The following is a 22,377-nucleotide window of genomic DNA, read 5'->3' as shown; positions in this document are numbered from 1 at the left end:
GGAGCCCTAGGCCCTCTCCAACACACCCAAATGACCAGATTCATCATAGCACGAAACTTCACAAGATACACCCACTCCCTTGCCGGCAGCCGGGAAGGCTACAGCTTCCTGATTTCAGTTACTGGAAGTTGGAGAGATGGAAAGGCAGCCGCGAGCGTGCGCCTCGCTGAGCCGCGGGTGAGCTTTGAAAAATTCGATCCATTTTCCACCCGTGAATCTCCTTGGCACGGCTGGCCCTGGAAGCTGCTGCGGGGGCTGTGGTAAGGATGGGTAAGAGCCCCGGAACCCTTAAGTGTGACCTGAGGCTGGGAGCCTGGATGGCCGGAGACCTGGCCGCGCTCAGTTTGTCTTGAGCCCCAGGGCGCTGTGCGGCTCTGCTGAGCAAACCGCAGTGTGGGGCTCTGACCTCAGGAAAAGGGGGTTCTGACTCCGAAACTTCTCCCTTGCTTTAGCGAGGAACATTGTATGGGACGGGACGGAGACAGCCACCGAAAAGATGCTTCCTGCCTGGGACCCAACCCTGCTGTGCTCCTCTGGCAATCACTAGTCTGTGTATGGGTGGGGGGTGGGGATGGAGGGAATCCCTTGGAGAGGTTTGGGATTCTAGGCTGGACTGGTTTTCAGATATTTTGAAGCTGTGGCTTCGGACCAGCACCTGGGTGGGAATTCTAGAACTGAGGCATTAAGTCTCAGGTTTTTCCCCAGCTAAAAGCCCCTTTGCCAAGGGGGATCTCTGTTTATCTGGAACTTCTTTTTTTAAACGTGAGTTTTTCTGCCGCAACTGGTTAATCTTCTGATCCATTGCCTAAGCGAATTTTCGGTGGGGTGAAGAGAGGAAGTTTGGCTAGAGGGTGGCACCGGGGTTGGGGGTCCTTGTAAGTGACAATATCCTAGCAAAGCATAAACTGGGCTCCCCCACCCTCCACCCCCATGTCCTGGTTTTGTTTTCAGTAGGCTTTCCTGGGTGTGTGGTCAGAAGGAAGTTTTGAGGCTGACATACCTGTTTTTTTTTTTTTTTTGGTTTTTTGAGACAGGGTTTCTCTGTGGCTTTGGAGCCTGTCCTGGAACTAGCTCTGTAGACCAGGCTGGTCTCGAACTCACAGAGATTCGCCTGCCTCTGCCTCCCGAGTGCTGGGATTAAAGGCGTGCGCCACCTGTTTTGAGTCTGATCAGTGGCTTGGTGTGATGATGCACTTGGAGCCAGGATTTTGAATGCTTATTGTTAGCTGATACTTCATGAAATTACTTTTAGGATAGAAAGGTGGCGAGATGGCTGGCTCTTAGGTTTGCAACTAAGTATCCATTTTGCCACAAGCTCTTTCCTAGTTTGAAGGGAGTGGGATAGGAGTTGTTCTCTGCTGATCTTGTCGCTTTCCTAGCATTGGGTGGCATGACTTGGCCGTCTCAACAGTATTGCAGGCCCTGGCACAGGCTGCTGGGGGCTCAGTTAGCTTGCCGGGAACATTCTGCTTCTTTGAAGGTAATGATCTGTTTGTGAAGGAATGACTGACTCTTCAGCCACACTTCATCTGTCCCAAGGGAGATCAGGTGGTATGGTCCAGGCTGTCACACCTGGCAGTGGCTTCAGAAACAGCCCGGTAGGTGGGTGACTTGGAGCACGATGGTGTCATGCCTACTCCTGAGGAACCTGTTGTCTCACTACAGGGGGTGGCTGAACTGGATCTTGTGATGGCAAGGGCAGCACTAAGGAATAGATGGAGTTTATGGAACTGCTGCCCTTAGAGAAAGGGGCAGCAGTGGCTCACAGTGAAGGCTCTTGGGTGTTGTCACTGGGGACTGTTATGCAGATGTCTGAAGCTGGGGTTGACTCTGCCTTAGGACCACTGAGTTTCTCAATTCTTGTGCCATGCTCTTCGTTTGGCTCCCTCTCCCAGTCCTGGTTTGGCTCTGTTTGTTTTATAGACGTCTAATGTTTTGAGTTCAATTTGTCACAGATACAGGACCACTGAAATTATTTGTGTTAGTAGCTAATTTTCATTTGGAAGTTTCCTGGTTCTTCCAGGGCTTGCAGTATATTGCTGTGCAGTTAGTTATATTAGATAGATCAAGTTTTTAAAGCTTAGGCATATGTAAAAATGTTTCCTTGTTCTCTTGGCTTTGGTTACTTAACCCTTTTTTCTCTTTCTGTGTGTACATGTGTGTGCGTGTGTGCGTACACATGTGTGTTAGTCCCACAACACTAAGGCACACTCTCTTAGTTGTGTATATTTCCTTGACTAATCTTCCCGGCCTATCTCCAGTTTTATTGCTGCTGGAAGAACCAGCGTGGGTTTTTCATAGTTGACGTGCAAACAGCCTCCTTCTAGAATTGAAAACATTCAAGTGTACATCTAAAAAAAATCTACCGTATGGGATGCTGTTAAGAAAGGGTTTATGACATCCTTTGAAAACAAGCAACTGAGCCCCCCAGCCGTAAGGAGGAAGACATTTTGTACTTGTCTTTGTGTCTTTGACGTCGATTGTGTTTTTCTGTTTATTAAAGCATACCTTCTGTTTGTGAGCATCATACATATTGGACCAAATTGTTCCAAGGTGGATATTGTGGATTCACTAGGGCACACCCTGCGAAATTGTTCTCGGAGCATAGAGCCAGAGTATGCATGAGGCTTGCTTTGAGGTAATTTAATGTGAAGTGTGGCAGCGTTCAGACCTCTCAGCAATACACATTTACCTTGCGCAAGAGTAGACAAATTGTTGTAATGACTGGGGAGGAGCCTTTCATTTCTGTTCATATTTAATGCATGAGCCTGAGTGTCTTAAAGTTTAGCCCAACCTTTCTGAGTGTGTGGCAATCTGAGGGCTTTGACTCCAGCTTTGCCAGTTAGCGGCGAGGTCTCAGGATAATTACCTTAGAATTTCCATACCTCCAGTGATGAGATAAATATGCAAATGATTCGTGGTTGTGGGGTTTACTGAGAGGATCCAGGTAGGGCACTTTTCATGTGACTTGGCGCACAGTAGGCTTTTTGTGACTGGTAGCTTATTGAGTGTCTCCTGTTCTCTGTCCTTCCTTGTCATACTTTGAAGTTCAACATTTCTCTCTCTGCCTGCCTGTCAGAACAGTGAAATAGGATAAAATAGAATTTGTCATGAACTAAAACAAAAAATCTTCTCCCTATTTATTTATTCCCTCTTCATTATCAGTGAGTGAGGTCACCAGGGACACCTTTTAAATTTCCTGTGTATTAATCTTAGTTTCCTAGTAAATTGTTGAGAAAGTGACTGCGTGTTTCTTCTTTTCAGTTTTTGCCTTGTCTTCCAGGGATTATTATAATCTTCCCGTCGATCTCATCTGTCTTCCTTTTCCTCTCTCCTTTCCCCTCATTTCCTCTTGAACAGAAGTGACGTGATCTTAAAACCCCACTCGTAACCAAGATCAGGAAAGCATACCCGGGTCATAGCTGAGGAGGGAAATGAAGGTTCAGGGCTGGGCGGTTGCCTGGGTTTTAGAAAGGAATATTGGGTTTCGAAGCCCCCTCGAGCCCAAGCCATTTAATCTTCTGAGGGAGTGGGAACTGAAAGGGTCCTGAGTTATAGATGGTTTGTTTTGCTTTTGTGTATGCGTCTGGAATTATAAGGGCTGGTCTGGGGACGGGAGAGATGGTGAGCTGGAATAGCATTCATTTGCACTGTGGTACAGTGACAGTTATTCTCTCCTGTGCCCAAGGATGGAGCCCTGGTTTATATATTGTAACTACTGAGCTTCAGGTGTGGCGTTCTCATCAGGGAAGACAGACAGCTGCTCTTGGTCCAGCCTGTCTGCTCTGTTAGGCTGGTGGTGTTTGAGATGTCAGAGGGAAGACCAGGAAGTGGAGTCCTCCCAAGTGGCTTGCCCTTCTTTGAGTGCTTTTGAGGCAGTGTTACTATGTCACTCATCTGTTGAAAGTCTGGGGACAGATATCACCACTTTTGGAAAGTTTTACTTGCATAATGGCTTAGAGAGGCTCGGTGAGACTTTGTCCTAATCGTAGAGTTTCATTCTGTCACCTTGGTGTCTTCCTGGGGAGATTCAACACACACACACACACACACACACACACACACACACACACACACACACACCTACTTCATATAGGGATCTGATGACAGATCAAAATGCAGATACTGCCAAAGTCCTGCTGGGTGAACCAATGAGTTTTACTGGGGTCACTTACAGGAATATGGGTGAGAGGTTACTTCCAGGAGCAGAAATGACTCACAAGACAGCTGCATCACCAAAGCCCACCCCAGTGTGAGTGACAGTTCATGAAGCTGGGAACCTGGAGCACACTGCACAGCCTACAGCTAGCTCAACAGGTTGGAGAGCAAGCGTCCTTTCCAGGTATCTCTGGTTTAAGGCTTGCTTTCCAGGTAGCTGGTCTGGTCTCGGACTTCTTGGCAGCTTTTACTGCTTAGCCTGGCAGGAAGGGTTCTAGTGAATCTGGTCAGTGTCGGGGGCTTTCTGAAACTTCCCTACAGGATGGCATTTTTCATCTTGGAGCAAACAGTTACACAGTTATGAGTGTTCGTGAAATACATGCAAAATTAGCCTAAACCCATTTTTTTTTTACCTTCTCTGACAGGTAGAACCGTTGTGGACTGAAACCCACCTCTCTAGACCTGAAAGCGAGACAGAGAAAGAGGAAGGGCACACAAGTTCCAGAGACTATGATGTTCTGAATTCCAGTTCCTCTCTCAGGAAGTGAGCAGCCCCTTCAGATGGCACCTCTGGAGACCCTAGTGAAGGCTCTTCCCTTCGGCCTGGGGTAAGTGTGGTGTTTGCCTGAGACTGAGACCTGTAAGTCTTTATTGTCTCAGACTGCTCCTTAGACTGCTGTTTTGGGACAGTGGAAAGTGTGGCATTGGTGACTGGTCTTGGTGGGAAGGAGGCTACCTGTCTCCTCACATGGAATCATGTGGAATCAGAGGCTTCAGATTCTCAGGAGTGCAGGCTTGGTGGGTTCTTGCCAGTGTTACGTTGTTTTGTGGACATCAGAGGTTGACTCCCTACCTCTTTGTGCCTGGCTTCCCCTTCGCCTGCTTGTCTGGAGCTAGGAAAGGGAAGAAAGAACAGATCTGATGGCACAGGAGGAAACTTGGTGTCCCAGCATGTGTGTTGCCTGTAGCATCACGTTAAATGAGAGAGGCTCAGTCCTCTACCTGCAAAATGTGCTTGGAAAAAGCATGCCATTTCATGGGGGAATCACCCATGTGGTCACACTGGACACCTTCATCTTATTGTGTGATGAGTCTGGAGCTTTACCAGGTATCTAGGGCTAACCCTGCGCATTCTGAGTCATGTAGAGGAGAAAGGCTTTGAAAAAACTTCTTCCTTCCCTCTTTGGAGGTCCAACAGAAAGGGCTATGTACTTTTCTGGTTTTCGCTCTGCAAATGAGGACAGTGGTCTCTGTAGTTCCCATGGATTTCATTGGGAGAGAATGATTAACACCAAAAGGCACTTGGGAAAGGTTGACCCAGCCATAACTCACTGTTTGAGAGCACTGGCTGCTTTTTCAGAGGACCCAGGCTCAATTCCCAGCACCCATGTGGCAGCACAGAACTGTACATAATTCTAGTTCCACGGTATTCAGTGCTGCCTTTTGCCCTCCACAGATGCCTGGTACGCATGTAGTATGCTTACATATATGCACACAAAACTCATACACATGAAATAAATAGTTTTTAAGTGGAGCTTTTGAGCGATATGAAGTTGCAGTTATTCCCAAGTTTGTCTGCTGCTCACTAACTTACCGAAGCCTTGGTGATGTGAGCATTTTTTTTTTTTTTTAATGTTAAGCAGGTTTTGGTAAGATACTGGGGGCTGCTGACTTTGAACCAAATGGAACCACAAAGGCAGCTGCTTTCTGAGGCCTGACCGACCCCGGCAGCTTCTAAGGTTTCCCTCCAGCATTCCAGGTCCTGCTAGTGGGTCCTGCTGTAACCTGTTCTTCCAGTATTGCCTGCTGCTCCTCCCTGCCAGAACCCAGAGCCAGTCCTGGCCACGCCCCTCTGACGAGCCCTGCAGCTGCTGGAGAAAGCTTCTTCTTGGGTGTTTACCTAGCGCCATGTGAACCTAATTGGGTTGTGACTCTTTTTGAGAGGTAGAGGTGATGTCAGCAACAACTGTGTCTGTGTCGTAGTGCACCCTGATGGTCTGTCCCCTTTCATGCAAATTGCTCCTAGCAAGTGCTAGTCTCTTTCTGTGGGAGGGCTTCCCTGGGAAGACTTGGCTCTCCTTTGATCAATACCCAGCAATTTTCAATTCTCCTTTTCATCCTTTGTAAGAGCTATCCGCTGGGAAGGTGCTCCTGTCCCAAGCCAAAGTTTTCCCTTGTCGTGACTTCCTGTGGCTTCCTTCCCTCCCTGACCCAGCACACCCTGCGAACAGTCTTGTCTTGGTCTCAACTCAGTTGTCTAGAGCAGCAAAGTTGGGGGATGGCAGAACTTGGGTGTAAACCCTGGTCCTCTAGCTCCACAGCTCAGTCTCCTGAGGTGCTCCTGGGTCTCCTCTACTGTGGGGCCGTTGTCCTTTCGCTCAGACTGTCCGTTGCATGGATACCAGTGGCTGCAAGGGGTACTGGGGTGCTTTAGGAGAGGCTGCTTTTGGATCCGTCTCCCTAGCTGTGTCTCGGGGCATGCTGTCTTATCATGCTTCCCCCTGGAGCAGTCTTCCCCAGTTCTCTGTTCAGTCACTAGTTATCGCTCCCCAAGGTGGGTCCACCTCCCTCTGCTGCCTTCTTACTCTAGGCCCTCCGACCTTTCTAGTCTCAGATCCCACTGTTCCTCTTGAGTACCTTCCTTCCTAAAAGCGACTTACAAATCTTTAGGGCTCTGTCCATGTAGCGAGGATCTAGGAACTCTTTTGAGATCACCTAAAATCGGCTCAGAGACATCCGGAGAAATGTCAGGTTTGTTCCTAAGCTCTTCAACCTAGGAGAAGCACCAAAGAGAAAGAGCCAGTTTAAAAGGCAGCAAGGGGCGAACCTGGAGGGAGTCTGTGCTTGTCCGAGCCCGTGTGTTTTCACACTGCAGCTGTTCCAGCTGAGCTGGGCGATGGATGCATCATCCCTTGGCTTGGAGTGCAGGGCCCAGCCACCCACCCCAAGGGAACCGCAGCAGGTTTACGTGATGAATAGCCATCCAGTCGCTCCCAGTGCTCAGGCCTGTGGCTAAGCGTGTTCCATGGAAATGGGAAGACAAACTTGCCAAGCTTTTCACTCCATTCCGCCTTTTGAAAGATACCAAAGATGTCAGTTGGAATGCAGTGTGTTGTGCTTTATCTGGTGGCCAGCCATATTCCATAGCAGTTTCTCAGCAAAATGCCAGACATGTTCTAACTTCTGGGCGTGTCCCTCTTTGTAAGGTGGTGGAAAGATGGCTAGCCAGGAAGTCAGAAGGCAGGAGTAAAGAGACGACATGCTGGGCATGGTGGCACACACATCTAATCCTGGCAAAAACAAGCTGATCTCTGTGAGTTTGAAGCCAGCCTGGTCTTCATAGTGGGTTCCAGCTTAGCTACTTAGTGAGACCTGATCTCTAAATAAATAAATACACTACACACATTGAGCACCTACTGTGTACCTGGCATTCTGCTAAGTACTCTCAGTCAGAGTAGGGACTCTTTGGGTCTCAAAATGTGTAGACCTTCAAGCCCCTATGGCACTGTGTGTTTCGTCCTGTTTTTGCTGTGTTTTTTTTTTTTTTAAAAAAAACCAATCATTTGAGTATATTTCTTTCTTTTTTTAAACTATTGGTCCCACTTATCTCCTCATCTCCTAATATCTGCCCTCTGCCCTTGTAACATCCCCTATCATATTTAAGAGAAAGACCAAAACCTAACCAAACCAAGTAAGCAGAAGGATCATCTTGTTTTGCTGTAACTCGTTTCTCAATACTAATAATGCCTAATACTGTATATGTGCTATGAAATCAGTTGTTACACATTATTGCTTAGAGAATAATGACAAAAACATACCTGTACTTGTGTTGCACAGATGCACATTGTTCTTTTCAAGTGTTTTCAGTCTACAGTTGGGTAGATGTGTGGATGTGGAGAGGTGGGCACAGGGGGCTGTGGCATGTGTGAGTCTCTTTGACTGAACTCATCATCCCACTTTATCTGACTTCTGTCTCCATGTGCACTGACCTTCAGTCCTAGAGAGAACCAGGGCCTTTGATGATGATGTCAAATTAACGCTAGAGAGAACCAGCGCCTTTGATGGTGATGTCACGTTGACTGTGGAGAGAACCAGGACCTTTGGTGATGATGATGATGATGATGATGTCAAATTAACTCTAGAGAGAACCAGCGCCTTTGATGATGATGATGAAGAAGAAGATGATGATGATGTCAAACTAACTCTAGAGAGAATCGGCGCCTTTGATGGTGATGTCACATTGACTGTAGAATGCGGAACCTTTGTGTTCATTTCTATGCTGCCAAGGTCTTTGGTGTTTTGTGATTTGGTTAAAGTCAGTGTTGCTTGAAACACCATGACTAGGTATGGCTCAGGGAGTGGGTACGATGATATTTGAAAAACTGCAGAATTCGGAATCTCGCTTTAGTTTTAGATGTTTGTCCACAGGTGGAGTGGATTGAGTTCCCTCAGAAAAGGTTGTTAGTTTCTAGTCTTTTCAAGGAGCAGGAGACCATCTTGGTCTTGAGTGGTATCGGTCGGTGGTATATACGGTTTAGGATGTTGGTGCTTTGGGTTGGATGCTTGGGATATTCTTCTCCTGGCTTGTCCCTCTCCTGCCCACATTGCATAAACATTGGCGTGGCAGGGACAGATGGCCATTCCGGAGCTCCTTTGATGTCACATTTGGTTGCCTGGGTGGGGGTAGAGTGGTTGCAGCCAGTCTCTGTAGGAGGAGGACAGGCTGCCTGGGAAATACCCACTTGACAGTGGGTAAACAGAAGGAAAACTCCAGAAACGCTGGGTGTCCTGGTCCGTGTTCAGTCCCGACGGCAGTGGCATGGGATTTACATAAGTGTTTAACTTGGGAACAAGCCAGAGAGCACAGAGCACAGGACTTAACTGATGCTATGCAGAGTTTGATTTCCTTACAGAAGTGAATGAACCCGAGTGGGTTTGGCGGAGGGGCTGCTTGTCATTACTTTCGGGGTTGCGCGCTTGGGGGGGGGGATCTCTCCCCGTAACCTGGGTTAGGCTCAGGGGAGGCCACCTATAATCCCAGGCAGTCAGTCAGTGGGGAGCAGAGCAGCGCTTATCAGTGTGTTTCCTGCTGATTAAACTGCATCAGTCTGTGTAAGGAGGACCAAGGGCTTTGGTGAAAAAAAACAAATGAAGTATGATAATGAAGAGGAGAATCCAGACAGGGAGGGTGTGAAACAGCAGAATGCTGAAAGAAACAGGGAGGGTTGGCAGTGGATGAGCATCAAACGGCTTTACAGGCTCTAAGCTTTGAAGGGTACAGTAGAGGCTGCTGCCATCGGCCGCTTGCAAGCCAAGCATGGCCTCCATCCACGGTGGAAGAAGTCTCGAGTCCACTGCAAGCTCCTGCGATTCAGCCTTGGGCTGAGAACTATTGATATGCGCTTACAGAAGTCCCAGTGGGTCAAATCATGGCTGTGCATTCAGGGCGAGCGGCAGCTATTTGCTGTACTTCATAGGAATCTTTCTAAGAGGGTGAATTTGGTGAGTTCATTGATTATTTTAACAAACAACTTGTTACATGGCTGTGAGCATGGCCTCCGGAGATGCCCTCAGGAGATTCAGTGATGTGTGATGGGCAGCTACCCCTCTCCAGGAGATACTATGAGGAGAGGTGGAGGGCGAGCCTCTGAGAAGGATGGGTGAGTCAGGACATTAGCCAGAGAACTGTGAGGGCTGAAGATGGGGGATTACTAAGGATGCTGTCATCTTTCGGTATGTGTAGAACGACCCATTTATCTTCAGGACACATGGCCCCAGAAGTAGGCTGGTTGGGCTTAGAGTTGTCAGTTTTACAACAGTTCAGACCGTATTTGGAATTGCAAATTTGGGGCTTTCTATGATCTGGGAGTGTCCATAGCTCATGTCTTTGGTATCAGTGTTGGGCAGCACTGACGAATGACAGACAGCTCACTGTCATCTACCCAGTCACCAGGGAAGAATGCAAGGGTCCACAGTGTACAGCAATGCTAAGCTGTGTTGCTCAGTAGGTCAGGTGTAGCAAATGTGCTTTTGACTTACGGCGATAGGTGTAATTGGGAAGTAGCTTCATCATAAATTGGGGAGTGTACCTGTATTTATTTCAAGTCGTGACAAGCAGCCTATGTGGACTTTTGGTATACTATTTCTGCTTTCTTTTTTCCTCAGTGATTACAGTAATCTAGTGTGCACATGTACTTAAGAGGCCATTTAGTCTTAAAAAGATCCAACCCAGTGGACTTTAAATTGGTTTTCCATTGTCTATATTCATTGCACATGGTACTGTGTTACATGAAGACATTTTCATACATGTATGTATCTTATGTTGCACACATTTCTCCTTCTCCCCCACCCTGCTTTTTCTCATTCTGCCCTGCCCTGTTAGTCCTGTTTTTTTTCCTCTTAGGGATTTTTATGTCATGTATATGCACATAATTTTATATATCTACACAAAATCTAGGAACCACATACTCACTTCTCTGAGACTAGCTTAACTTGATTCATGTGGTTATTTCCAGACTTTGTTTTTCTTTATAAATGAAAAAAAAAAGATTCTTGTTGATACCACATCTCAAAAATCTATTCTTCTGTTGTTGGACACGCAGGCCCAGTGGATGGGCTATTTGTTTAGGTCCCTGGTGAGACTATTAAGGATATAAGTGTGGGAGTTTTATTGCACAGCTCCTTGGCAGTGCTCTCAACACTTTCTTCCCTGTAGGTCCAGTGCTGCTATTGATTTTGCTAGAAATCACTCCTCAAGACAGAGCGATTCTTCCTTTTGTATTAATTGTGTTCTTAGACAATTTCATACAGCTATGCCATGGTTTCTGATTATCTTTGCCTCCTCTTTCCTCTCCCACCACCGGCTACTCCTCCTGTCTAGGTCCCTTTCCCATATCTTGTTCCTGTCTTTTTGTTTTACGACATTCTTAGTTACTTATATTTGGATAAAATGATTACTCTTATTTGCTGGTTGGTATTTAGTGAAATATCGGAAAGTGTTCATTGGAAAAAGGCAAAGTCAGGAGACTCACATTCTTTCCACTTGGGCACTTCCTGCTTCTGATTTTGACTACCTTGTTGGCCAGGGATGAAAGTCCCATCCTTTACAGAGTTTTTTTCTAACGTGGTGGAACCAAAAAGCAGATATATTGGCTTATGGTTCATCCCTGTGATCCAGTTACTCAGTGGTTGAAGGTCGAGGCAGGAGAATTGCTGTTTGAGAACAGCATAGCTCACCATGTGTGTGACCTACAAGTGAGCTCACAAGCAAGCCAGCACAAAGCCACTACCTAAGGCCTTGTGTGTGGACACCAGTGTGCTAAGACACAGCCTTTTCTTGACCTTATTCATCAGACCCAGCTTCTGTGGCTGGAGTTTACATTCGTGTGTGTGTGTGTGTGCCATGTTTAAAATTTTGTGTTCTCTTCCTTCCCTTCCCTTCTGCCCCAGGACTAAGAGGCTTCATGTAGGTTGAAAATGGAAACCACGGAAAACCCGGGATCTGGAAGTAATTTTCATCAGGAGAGAAATTACCCGAATGGGAAAAGACACTATTTAGTCGCTTGCCAGCTGAGGGGAACACAAGAGTAGGTAACTTGCTCTCCTTCAGTAACTGGATACATTATGCAAGGCTAACAACCTCACTGGGCTTTGCTGTTAGCCAAAGGCAGGCCCAGGTGTTGGCTGGTCCCCTCTCCTGAAGCGTGCATTGAACAGGGGTAAAATCCAGATCACCAGCCTCCTTTTTCTGTCACGTGAGTGACATTTATTCCTACAGATGGACTCATTCAGTGATCACACTCTGCCATCTAAACAGGGACGTCTGGGTCAGCCCAGGTTTGGGACTGTGGGAAACAGCCTGGGGAATTCTCTTGTCTGGTGTCCGCCTTCCCGAGGGTTCGGACAGTTAGGAGTGAGGCTTTCTATTGCCTCGAATTGGGATTATTAAACTCCTTCCTGTGTCTGGGGTTCATGGTCCTGGGCAAGTGATGGTTTAGGGTCCTTCATCCTAAGAATGAAGTTTTACTTTGGAAATTAAGCAACTTTTTTGGCCTGTCATTTCTTAGGATATGATTCTGTCCTCAGATACCATGCCTTCCACCTTTCCCCATGCAGGTCCTGTTCCTCAGCTTTTTCTAATGGTCATGAGAACAGTTTATTCTGTGACCTGCAGTCTGTTTTGATGAAGCTCACTTTTCCCGCAGTTTTGGCCCATGTGATCCAAGTTGCCTGTATGTTGAAGATCATCTGCCTACCTATCTGTCTGTCTGTTACTTTTGGTGTTGGTTCGGATGGACTCCTGGCCTCATGGATGCTAGATAAATATTTTACTGTTGAACTGCTACCCCTGCCCGATTCCTGCCTCTTGTTTAATCGTTAATATGCAGTTGTTGAGACTTAATTGGTTGACTAAATGCCTACTTCCCTGTTTCCCGTACCTAGTTCCAGAGACTTCCAGGGATCTTTGTTTGGAAATCTATTCTGGCCATCTGGTTGTGTGTTTGAAGTGGCACAGCCACTTGGGTCTTTCAACATCCCCCCTGTTCAGTCTTGTGTTCAGGGTCACATGCAGGGAAATGAATCATTTTGTTCTGCAGATGCATTTAATTTAATAGGTACAAAGGGCAGTATCTGAATCTCACTTCACATTTAGGGTTTATAAATATATTTGAAGTACTTGGGAAGAAAGCATCATGTTAGGGATGGATTCAGCTGTGTGTAAAGCTAAAACCAGACTCATTGCCAGATTTAATTTGTCAAGTGTTCTTAGAAAGAGGCGGCTTTCTAGAGAGTGTGAAGCTCATTTTGTCTTAGACTCAGTAAGACCATTCTTTGCATTTTCTTTCTGTACGTCTTTCCCATACAAAGCCCTGTGCAAAACCCTGCACATGTGGCTCATGACCACTTTATTCGGGATTGTCCAAACTCGGAGACGACCAAGATGTCTTTCAGTAGGTGGGCACCTACCTCACGCAGTAGCATACTTCACAGTGCTAAAAAGAAGTGAGCAAGCCACAAAAAGGCCTGGAAGAGCCTTAGATTTAGTTGTTAGGGACTGGGGAGCAGGGAGCGATGGCTAGGTAGGAAACTGGGTAGATTGGGTAGTCCAGCAAATACATGATACGTACGGGTCCTGTCCAAACCTTGAGAATGAGCGACTTCCAGAGTAACGTTAGTGTAGGATTTTCGGGAATAATGATGTGTCATGTGGGTTCATTGGCTTCTAACAGATGTCCTTCCCTAGTAGGTATGTGGGTGGAGGGGGAGGGGTCTATTCTTATAAAACCAAGTCTATGAAAAAAAAAATCTCTGTACTTTTACTATGAACCTAAAATGATCTATATGATAAAATTTTAGAACATAGCAACAATGTAGAAACCCAAGCTGAGGAGATGCACCCCTGAATTCTCCCCAGATGATCCAGCCAAGAGTCTATTGCTTGACCTGTGTTAATTCTTAAGCCCCCTGAGACCTTCTGCTTGGACAGCAGTTGCTAGGCAGCATGAGAAATTTCTACGTCAAGAATTGTTTCTGTTCCTGCAGAATAGAGATAGGACAAGAACGGCCTTCGTCCTGGCAACCTCATAGCTATGAGGTACCGGTCTCTAGGTCTAGAAGAATCTCCCTCCCCCCGGTACCTGGCATTCTCTGGAGGAAGACAGCGGATCTTTGGCGCATGTGCCACCTGGAAGGTGACAGTCACCATGGAGATCAGAGAAGCAAAGACTTCCGAGTAGAAGGGTTAAATAGGAAGGGCTCCCTTGGAGTGACACTCTACCAAGAATGCCTAAGTGCAAGGGAACAAGCTTTTCTGGGAACAGAGGACAGAGGGCTGGGCCTGTGATTCTGGGGAATTATCAGGGGGATCCCTGAGGCTTGGTTGGATAGATCAAGGGAGAAAGTCAAGGGGACACGGATAAGAGGGGTGTGGTGTAGTGGAAGCCTCTTGAGAACTGTGCCACGAGGAGTTCTCATCTGATTCAGGTGTTAATAGGCTCCTGAGCTGAGGGTGGACCAAACAGCTTCCATATTTGGACCCCTGCTCCTAGCCATCCGTATCTCTAAGCACTGATTAAATTTTGTTATTGCACGCACAGCCTGATTCCCCCTGGTGCCATTGGATCTGTATTAATAAAATTTTAGCTTCTCTAGGCATAAATCTCTGTCTTTAAAGTTGGTAAGAAAAGGGGCTTTCATGTGCGGGGAGTTAGTTGAAGAATTCTATAAGGAGTTCAAGGGTAGATGAAAAATGCTTGAAGAGAATTTACGGTTCTCTGCAGCCCAGTGTTCATTTACCTTCCTCTCCACCCTCTGCCTTGCCCCCTCCAGCTCCAGCCTTACTGTTGACCCTTACCCAGTGTGCACTTCCCTTTCTGGTTAGACGGTTAACCTCTCAGGAGCCGCGTCCGAAATCAAGGCCTGAAAATATACGGCAAACCTTGGATGCCTTCAGAAACACAAACCTGAATTTTTTGGCATCTGAGCCTGTTGTCTGTTTTAAGTGGCATGTGGTAAGCTTGTCCGCAGATGTTAGTGGACCAGTCTACTTTGAACAAAATAATAATACCGTTCACATCTGCTCCCCTTTTCATCTAGTGATCTTAAAACCCCGAGTGCATATTAATTAAGCCTCACATGACTGGAAGGTAAGGAAGGGTAGAGGGAAATCCCTTTCATCACGGCTGCACGAAAACTTGGAGGGACAGCCTCTGGGGCCAGCTGAGTAACAAGCGTTTTGCACCCCGACCTTGCCTTTCATCTGGCATGAGACATTCTCTGCAAGTGTTTCCTGGTGGGGATGCCTTAGCGGACAGGCGCAGGAGTGCAGTCTCAACCCAGCTCGGCAGCATTGTCCTTTCTTCTGTCCCGTTCATGGCCTCCCTGGGGGGTTTCTGGCGCTGCATGGTGTGGACTGGGGACGGTACAGATGGCTGGTGAGGCGGTTTGGGTTTTTTCCCCATCCTTTGGTTTGCTATGCAGTTAGGTAGGCAGTGCCTTTGAAATGTCAGCTGCCTGCCCAGCTGGTAATAAGTAATTTTTAGTTAGTAGCCCGGGGCTCCCTTGTACCCAAATGCTCTCCCTCCCGAATGCATCCCCTGTATGTTAGGATAATAGAACAAGCTGGAGAGAGAGCCATTGCTTTCCGACAAAGGAGGCATGGGGTTTGTCCATCAGAAGAGCAAAGCAGAACAAAGGCACGAGGAAGTGGACTGGTCTTGCCATAAGCAGTGGGAAATTCAGCTGCTGGCCCGTGGGAGGGAGGCTGGGGCTCCTCTCGCTGAGATCAAGGGCTGCTGCCTGACAAGTGGGGAGAAACACTTGGCAGGGTGTGAAGTGTGTGTACACAGTTCGCAAAGGAGTGGGCATCTTTGATTTTTAAACAGAAAATCTTTAGCTCCATTTACAGAACTTCCCAGCAGCCAGTATCAAGTGTGCCATTGATTTTACAACCCAGAGTTGTCTTTCTTGACATTTGTGTGTCAAAGAAAGCAATAGGAAGTATTGAAAAGGGTTCTTTCATGTGGCCTCCATGTCATACGTGTATGGATTCCATCTTCATGGCTTTAAAGGTAGACACGTACCTGTTAGCGCAGGCACAGGGTGAATGCTTGTTCTTTTAAGGTTGCGGTCCTGTGAGTATATCCAGAGGTCCACTCCATGGCAGGACTGTGCTCTGAGCCTTATTGTCAAGTTGGTGTATTGTTTGTTTACCACAATCTCCTTATACCGGGGAGGGGGCCATAGTTGGTGGGAGAGTGTTCTTTAAATGAAAGTAATTAGATCAAGAAAATGGCCTAGAAATCTACTGTATTGTTTGAGTGGCAAAATAAACGAAATCTTTGTCTCCTACTTGAGTACTGCGATCCCTTCTTGGGCAGTCAGATCCCGTCGGTCTCAGTGGCCCCATGCGTGGATGTGAGTATTCTTCCGTGGGTGCTGGGGACCAAACTCAGGTGGTCAGACATAATGACATGTGCTTTACCGTTTCTGGCTTCGAGTTGGTTTTTGTGGAGTTTCAGCGAGGGCTAATTTTTCTCATAATTAATTATGTTAATGTGGTTTCTTACAGTTTTTGCTTACTTTAAAATTTTTCTACTGGCATGCTTTAAGAGCACAGAAAAAAAAAACAGCATTTTGTGCTTTCAGAGTGCAGTGTCTGCTGGAGGCACAGGTGCCGACCACGGGCACTTGTTGAAGACTGTACTATCTCTAGGCATGGGTACAGGCCACGGACACTTGTTGAACTCTCTCTAGGCATGGTCGCTGGCCATGGCACTTGTTAAATACTGTCTCTAGACATGGGTGCTGGCCACGGGCACTTGTTGAACTGTCTCTAGGCATGGGTGCTGGTCACGGACTGTTGTTGAACGCTGTCTCCAACCAATTCTTCCTCTTGCATTTCTTCCTCATAACTTCCTATTTCTCTGCAGCAACCCTCTGAGGTTTCTATGACCTTCACAGTTCTGTATCTGGTGAGGCTCTGTGAGGTGGAAGTCACTGTACATCTGGGGTTATCCAGAGCCCCTGGTACCATGTACCCTCAGTGTCATTTCCTGGCTCATACTTGTCTGAGAGACTCAACCATCATGGAAAAGGACACTCATTAAAACTTTCTTAACTATTCTTTTTGACTAATTTTACTTAAAAGTTAAAGCAAACAGAAGTGTGCTGAATTATTTGTGTGTGTGTGTGTGTGTAAAATATGCCCGAAATAAAACAAACCATTTCAAATGAGCGACTGCAATTGTTACCATAGATTTCAAGATTCCCATCATCCCCCCCCCCCAACAGAAACCATCACTCTGCATGTCCTACTCCATCCAGCCTGCTGCAGGCCCTGCTAACCTCCATCCTCCATTCCAGTTTTCAGTTTGCCTATTCTGGATAAGCGAGCTCCCTGTGTCAGTTCATTTTCTCTCTGGCTTATTGCGCTCAGCGCCATGCCAGTCCACACTGCTGCGTGGCTCAGAAACCTGTTTTTCTTTGGCTGTCACATTTCCCAACATTGTCCATACTGTGCTTCCTTGACCTGTTTCCAACGCCGGCTGCTGTGAACGCAGTGATTCAAGATCAAACTCAGCAGCGACTGAGAACAGTCCAGCTCTAAATGGGCAATGGGCTTAGACTGACATTTCTCCAGAGGATGTCCAGGCGGCTGAATAAGCACACGAAAAAGACAATCTATATCATGAATCATTAGAAAAATGCCAGTCAAAACCACACTGAGGTACTATTCATAATCGCTATAGTGGTGTTGTTGTTTTTTTTTTCCCCAAAGGCTGTTTTACCTTATAATTCTGCTGGTTAAATTTAAGTCTTGGGGCTTTCATTCCCACGTGCTGCCGCCTCCTCCTTCAGACAGGGTCTCAGTCTATAGCTCTGGCTCACTTGAAACTGGCTGCATGGCTGTGCAGATCAACATGGTCTTGAACTCAATAGAAATCCTTCTCTCTCTACTTCCCAGGTTATGGGATTAAGGGCATACACTGCCATGCCTGGCTGCATAGTAGAATTTTAGACTTTTATTGATATTGCATGCATGGGTACAGATGATATGTGTGGTGACACTCTATGTGTGGAGGTCAGGGAGTGACTTTGTGTGCAGTCAATTCTGCTACATTTGCACAGGTTCTGGGGACTTCATGAACTTGTTGTCTGGCTTATCTTGCAAACAATTTTACCAACCATTCGCATCAGCCTGCTCTGTGTGTGTTTGTGTGTGTAAGTAATTTTTGTTTTAACTGGAAAGTAAAAAGTGTTGGTGAGAGCGTGGGAAAGTGTTGGAGGACGTGGAAATATACAGCATATAGCAATTGATAATTCAGATGTCAACCCGCCGGAGGAATGACTCTGATGAGGTTAATCCTGTCCAGGAAAGGCCTGCAGGATCATCGACTCTGGAAACTGTCACTCAGTTCGCTAAGGCAGCATGGTGACTCCCCAATACCTGCATTGTAATGCGTAATCTCTTATGATGTGTATATGTAATCTCATGATTACATCTCAATATTATGGGCACACACACACACATATATATATATGTGGGTGGTCAAGAAGATGACTTTTCATTTAGCTATGTAATTTTGATATATAGAGCATATGTAGGACATGCTTCATAACTCCATCTGTTTGTCCCATGAGAGCTGTAGACACTTAAGAGCCTGCTTTGTTCCTTTTGCTCAGACTTCAGTAAGTTCAAACTAGACTAAAGGCTTTTTGGAAATAGATCATAAGCTTAAAACCTTAAAGCTATGCACAAGGTCAGAGTCGCAGATGTCCAACCTAGGTTGCTACACATAGCACCCTAAAAAAAAGCACGCCAGTTCTTTGTTTCCCAGTCTGCTAACAATAGACCTATATCTCAAGGTTTGTTGGTGGGCACTGTATCCCCACCCCGTTTCACAGTCTTATCCTGAAACCTTGAAACCCTTGTGTTGCCATGGTAAATGGCTCGGCTCCCTATCACTTACCCTAGGAATGTGCTTTTGACCAATGAGAGATCACTCTTGTAATTTTTATTATCGCTCCAAGCTTCCTGTCAGTGGAAAATTTTGAAGACTAGAGAAGAAGCTAGGAGAAATTAGAAGTGGGACAGGAGAATTAGAATAGAGGCAGAAGAAAAGACAGACAGACATGTTTGAAACAGCACACAAATGGGAGAGTTCATTCATTTTCCCTCAGATGCCCGAAGAGAAAAGTTCCTTTCACTGCTGTAGCGTCCAATCTGAACCCTGAAGAGTCTAGGGACTGGACCCCAAAGGCCCTCAGTAGGGAAGCTGGAACCCTTGTATACTGTTGGTGAGACATTAAGATGGTACAGCTACTGTCCAAAAGTTTGGCATTCTCTCAGAATGTCGAACTCAGAATCACTGTACAACACAGCCCATATCCTGGATTTGCCCCAAAGAATTGAAAACATGGACCCCAATATATACTTCTAAATCAGTTCAGCAGCTTTTGAACATGTAATTATCTTTTATTGATTCCTTCTATACAAAAGACATTTCTTTATGTTGCCATCTGGTTATTATTGCAGCCACTGTGTGCTGTGTGTGAGGCTGCAAAGCCACAGAGTAGAACACCATTAGAGCACGAGGTGCATCTCAAACCTCAGAGGCAGTCCTGCGCTGTGGACACCCTGCGGGAATGTTCTGAGTGAGAAATCAGGCTTTATCTTTTAGTAGCATTGTCAAGATAAAGGCAAAATATTGTCAAAGAGATTTGTGTACAGAACTCTTTTATTTTTTAGCCTTCTAGTCTCTGAGCTCCCAAAATCTTATTTCCCAAGCATTAAATCTTGTTGGATTTACGATGATAGAATTGGCAGCTTTTGCAAATCAGACTTTCAAATAGAATGTTAAGTATGAGACAGAATATCGGTTCTGGGCTGTTGGGAAGTCATTGTGTCTTCACTGTCAAGCCTCTCACTCAGCTGCCTACTAAACTGTTGATAATTTATACACAGCTTTTATTGGCCTGGGGTGCAGGCAGGTCTTTCTAACTAGTCGTATTCTGGAAGTCTACTTTCAACAACAGAATGGAATATTCCTTCTTTAAATTATTCCCTTTTAATTCCACCCTTGTCCTGAGTCTGGAGTTCTTCATCAGTGGGAAAAGGGTTTCTAAATCAGGCATGGTGGCACACATCTATACTCTAACGCTGTGACTACTGAGGCAAGGAGGATCATGAGTTTGAAGGTAGCCCATGTACATGCAGGAGTGCACATGTGTGCGCGTGCGTGTACACACACACACACACACACACACACACACACACACAAAATCATGGGGCTGGGGGCATTAGCATACACCTTTAATCCCAGGGCTCAGAGGCAGATATAATGAATCTCTGTGAATTTGAGGCCAGCCAGGGAGACATACTGAGATCTCGTCCCAGATAGATAGATAGATAGATAGATAGATAGATAGATAGATAGATAGATAGATAGATAGATAGATAGATACATACATACATACATACATGATAGATAGATACATACATACATGATAGATAGATAGATAGATAGATACATACATACATACATACGTACATACGTACATACATACACACACATATACATACACTCATAAACAGAATTTTTAAATTGCTGTTTGAATTGCTGATTTGAATTTTCTAACAATCAGTTAATTTAAGTTTGAGATCAGGAAAAATTTTCAACAATTTTTGTGATGGCATTAACATATTTCTACCATTTTCTAGTGCATACCTATATAAATCAGTATTTCCATGGGGTCACTATTTAGGGTTACTATTGCTCTGATGAAATACCATAACCAAAAGCAAGTTTGGTAGGAAAGAATTTATTTGGTGTAGACTTACACATAGCAGTCCATCACTGACGGGAGTTAGAATAGGAACTGAAACACTTCAGGAACCTGGATCCAGGAGCTGATACAGGGGCCATGGAGGGTGCTGACTTGCTCTTCTTGGATAACACAGCCTGCGTTCTTGTAGAAGCCAGGACCACCAGCCCAGGGTCCCGCTTCTCCCAATGTGATGGGCCCTCCCACATCGATCACTCATTAAGAAAATGCCTGACTGACCTCATGGAGGCATTTTCTCAACTGAGGCTCCCTCCGCACTGGTGCCTGACTCTAGCAGTTTTTAGGGTGACACAAACTAGCAAGCAGACTCCCAGATTACACAGGCTATTGCTATTGTTCCTGGTCGCCCATTAGAACTTCATGGTAGCCGGACGGTGGTGGCGCACGCCTTTAATCCCAGCACTTGGGAGGCAGAGGCAGGTGGATCTCTGTGAGTTCGAGACCAGCCTTGGTCTACAAGAGCTAGTTCCAGGACAGGCTCTAAAATCACAGAGAAACCCTGTCTCGAAAAACCAAAAAAAAAGAAAAAAGAAAAAAAGAACTTCATGGTCACAACCTTTGGCGGAAAAATTTAATTATTTTCAATACCTTTGCCCATTGCAGGTGTCAGTGTGCTCCTGTTTCCGTTAGCTCCACCGGGGGAGCTAAGTGTGCCCAGCAAAGGCTGAGGAGAGCACCGAGCTGCAGCTTTAATCGACTTTCCCTGTGGAAGCGCACCATTCTTGATTTAACATAGTTGCACACTCTCCCGCGTCTTATTGAAGGCAGCCGGATCTCACACTTGGTGGCTGTGGTGTTTTTAATCTCCAACCTGACACAATATAGTATCATATGGTTCCATGAGGGGCGGTCGAGGTCAGAGTGGCCTGCGGACATCTACGGGGGTTGTCTTGATTGTGTTAATTCATGTTTTCACCTGGGGAGACCCAGCCCTACTTTGGGTCTCCTGGGTTTGGGTCCTGAATTGTGTAAGAGTGAAGGAAGTGAGCTGGGCACAGGGATGCAATGCACACACTGATTGTCATGCTGCTCTTGTCTGTGGATGTGAGGTGCTGCTTCCAGTGTCCACTGCCTGGTGGACCATCTTTTAATTGGAGTAGCAAGAACGTGCGTGCACGCATGTGCATCACATGCGCGTGCAGACACATGGCTGAGATGTGAAGGGGATTTGTTAGTCTGTCTTACAGGATATGGTTCTGGTGGTCCAACAATGTCTGTCTCACGATGGAAAGGCCCAGAATACTCAGTCCTTCAGTCCAGGAGGCTGGATGTTTCAGCATTCCCAGTCTGCCTCTGGAGTCCTGGAGGGTTTCCGGGGAGCTGCTGGGCTCCGGCCTCCATTGGAATCCTGAAGTTTGATGTAATACTGGCTACAGCTAAAGGATAGACTGACTTGCTGGCAAGAGTGAGGGCAAGCAGGTGAAAACAAAGAAAGCTTCCTTCTTCCATAGATTTAGTGTTAGTCTCCATGCTTCAGATAATCTGATTAAGGCTGGGAGGTGGTGGCACACGCCTTTAATCCCAGCACCGTGAGTTCAAAGACAACCTGGTCTACAAAGTGAGTTCCAGGAGGGCCAGGGCTGTTATACAGAGATACCCTGTCTCAAAGGAAAAAAGGGAAAACAAACAAAACAACAAACAACAACAACAAAAAGTCTGATTAAGAAAATCCATCCAAGATTGAGAAAATTCGTCCTGGGAGTGCCCAGGATCTTGGGTTACTTGATTCCAAGATGCGGTCAATTGGACAACCAAGATCAGCCGCCAGAGACTGTAACCCAGAACTGTGAGCCAAGAAACTCCTTTCCCTCTTAGGTTGTTTGTGTCCTGGTGTTTGATGACAGCCACTGGAAGCAAGGCTCAGGCATCGTG

The 22,377-nt window shown here is 46.2% G+C and overlaps 1 protein-coding gene across 1 annotated transcript in view; it reads left to right on the top strand.

Annotated features, from left to right (window-relative positions):
* The window catches only part of Tiam1 (T cell lymphoma invasion and metastasis 1), a 377,147-nt gene that overhangs the window by 178,413 nt on the left and 176,357 nt on the right, over positions 1 to 22,377 (top strand). The window contains exon 3 of the mRNA XM_026787829.1: positions 4,584 to 4,766. The gene's annotated coding sequence lies outside the window, so the exon portion shown is untranslated. The remainder of the gene's footprint in view (positions 1 to 4,583; positions 4,767 to 22,377) is intronic.

Source organism: Microtus ochrogaster, chromosome 2 (genome assembly GCF_000317375.1).
Source record: "Microtus ochrogaster isolate Prairie Vole_2 chromosome 2, MicOch1.0, whole genome shotgun sequence".
Classification (NCBI taxonomy): domain Eukaryota; kingdom Metazoa; phylum Chordata; class Mammalia; order Rodentia; family Cricetidae; genus Microtus; species Microtus ochrogaster.
Note: the sequence above shows the minus strand (reverse complement) of the source record. Positions and strands in the feature narration are given on the sequence as shown.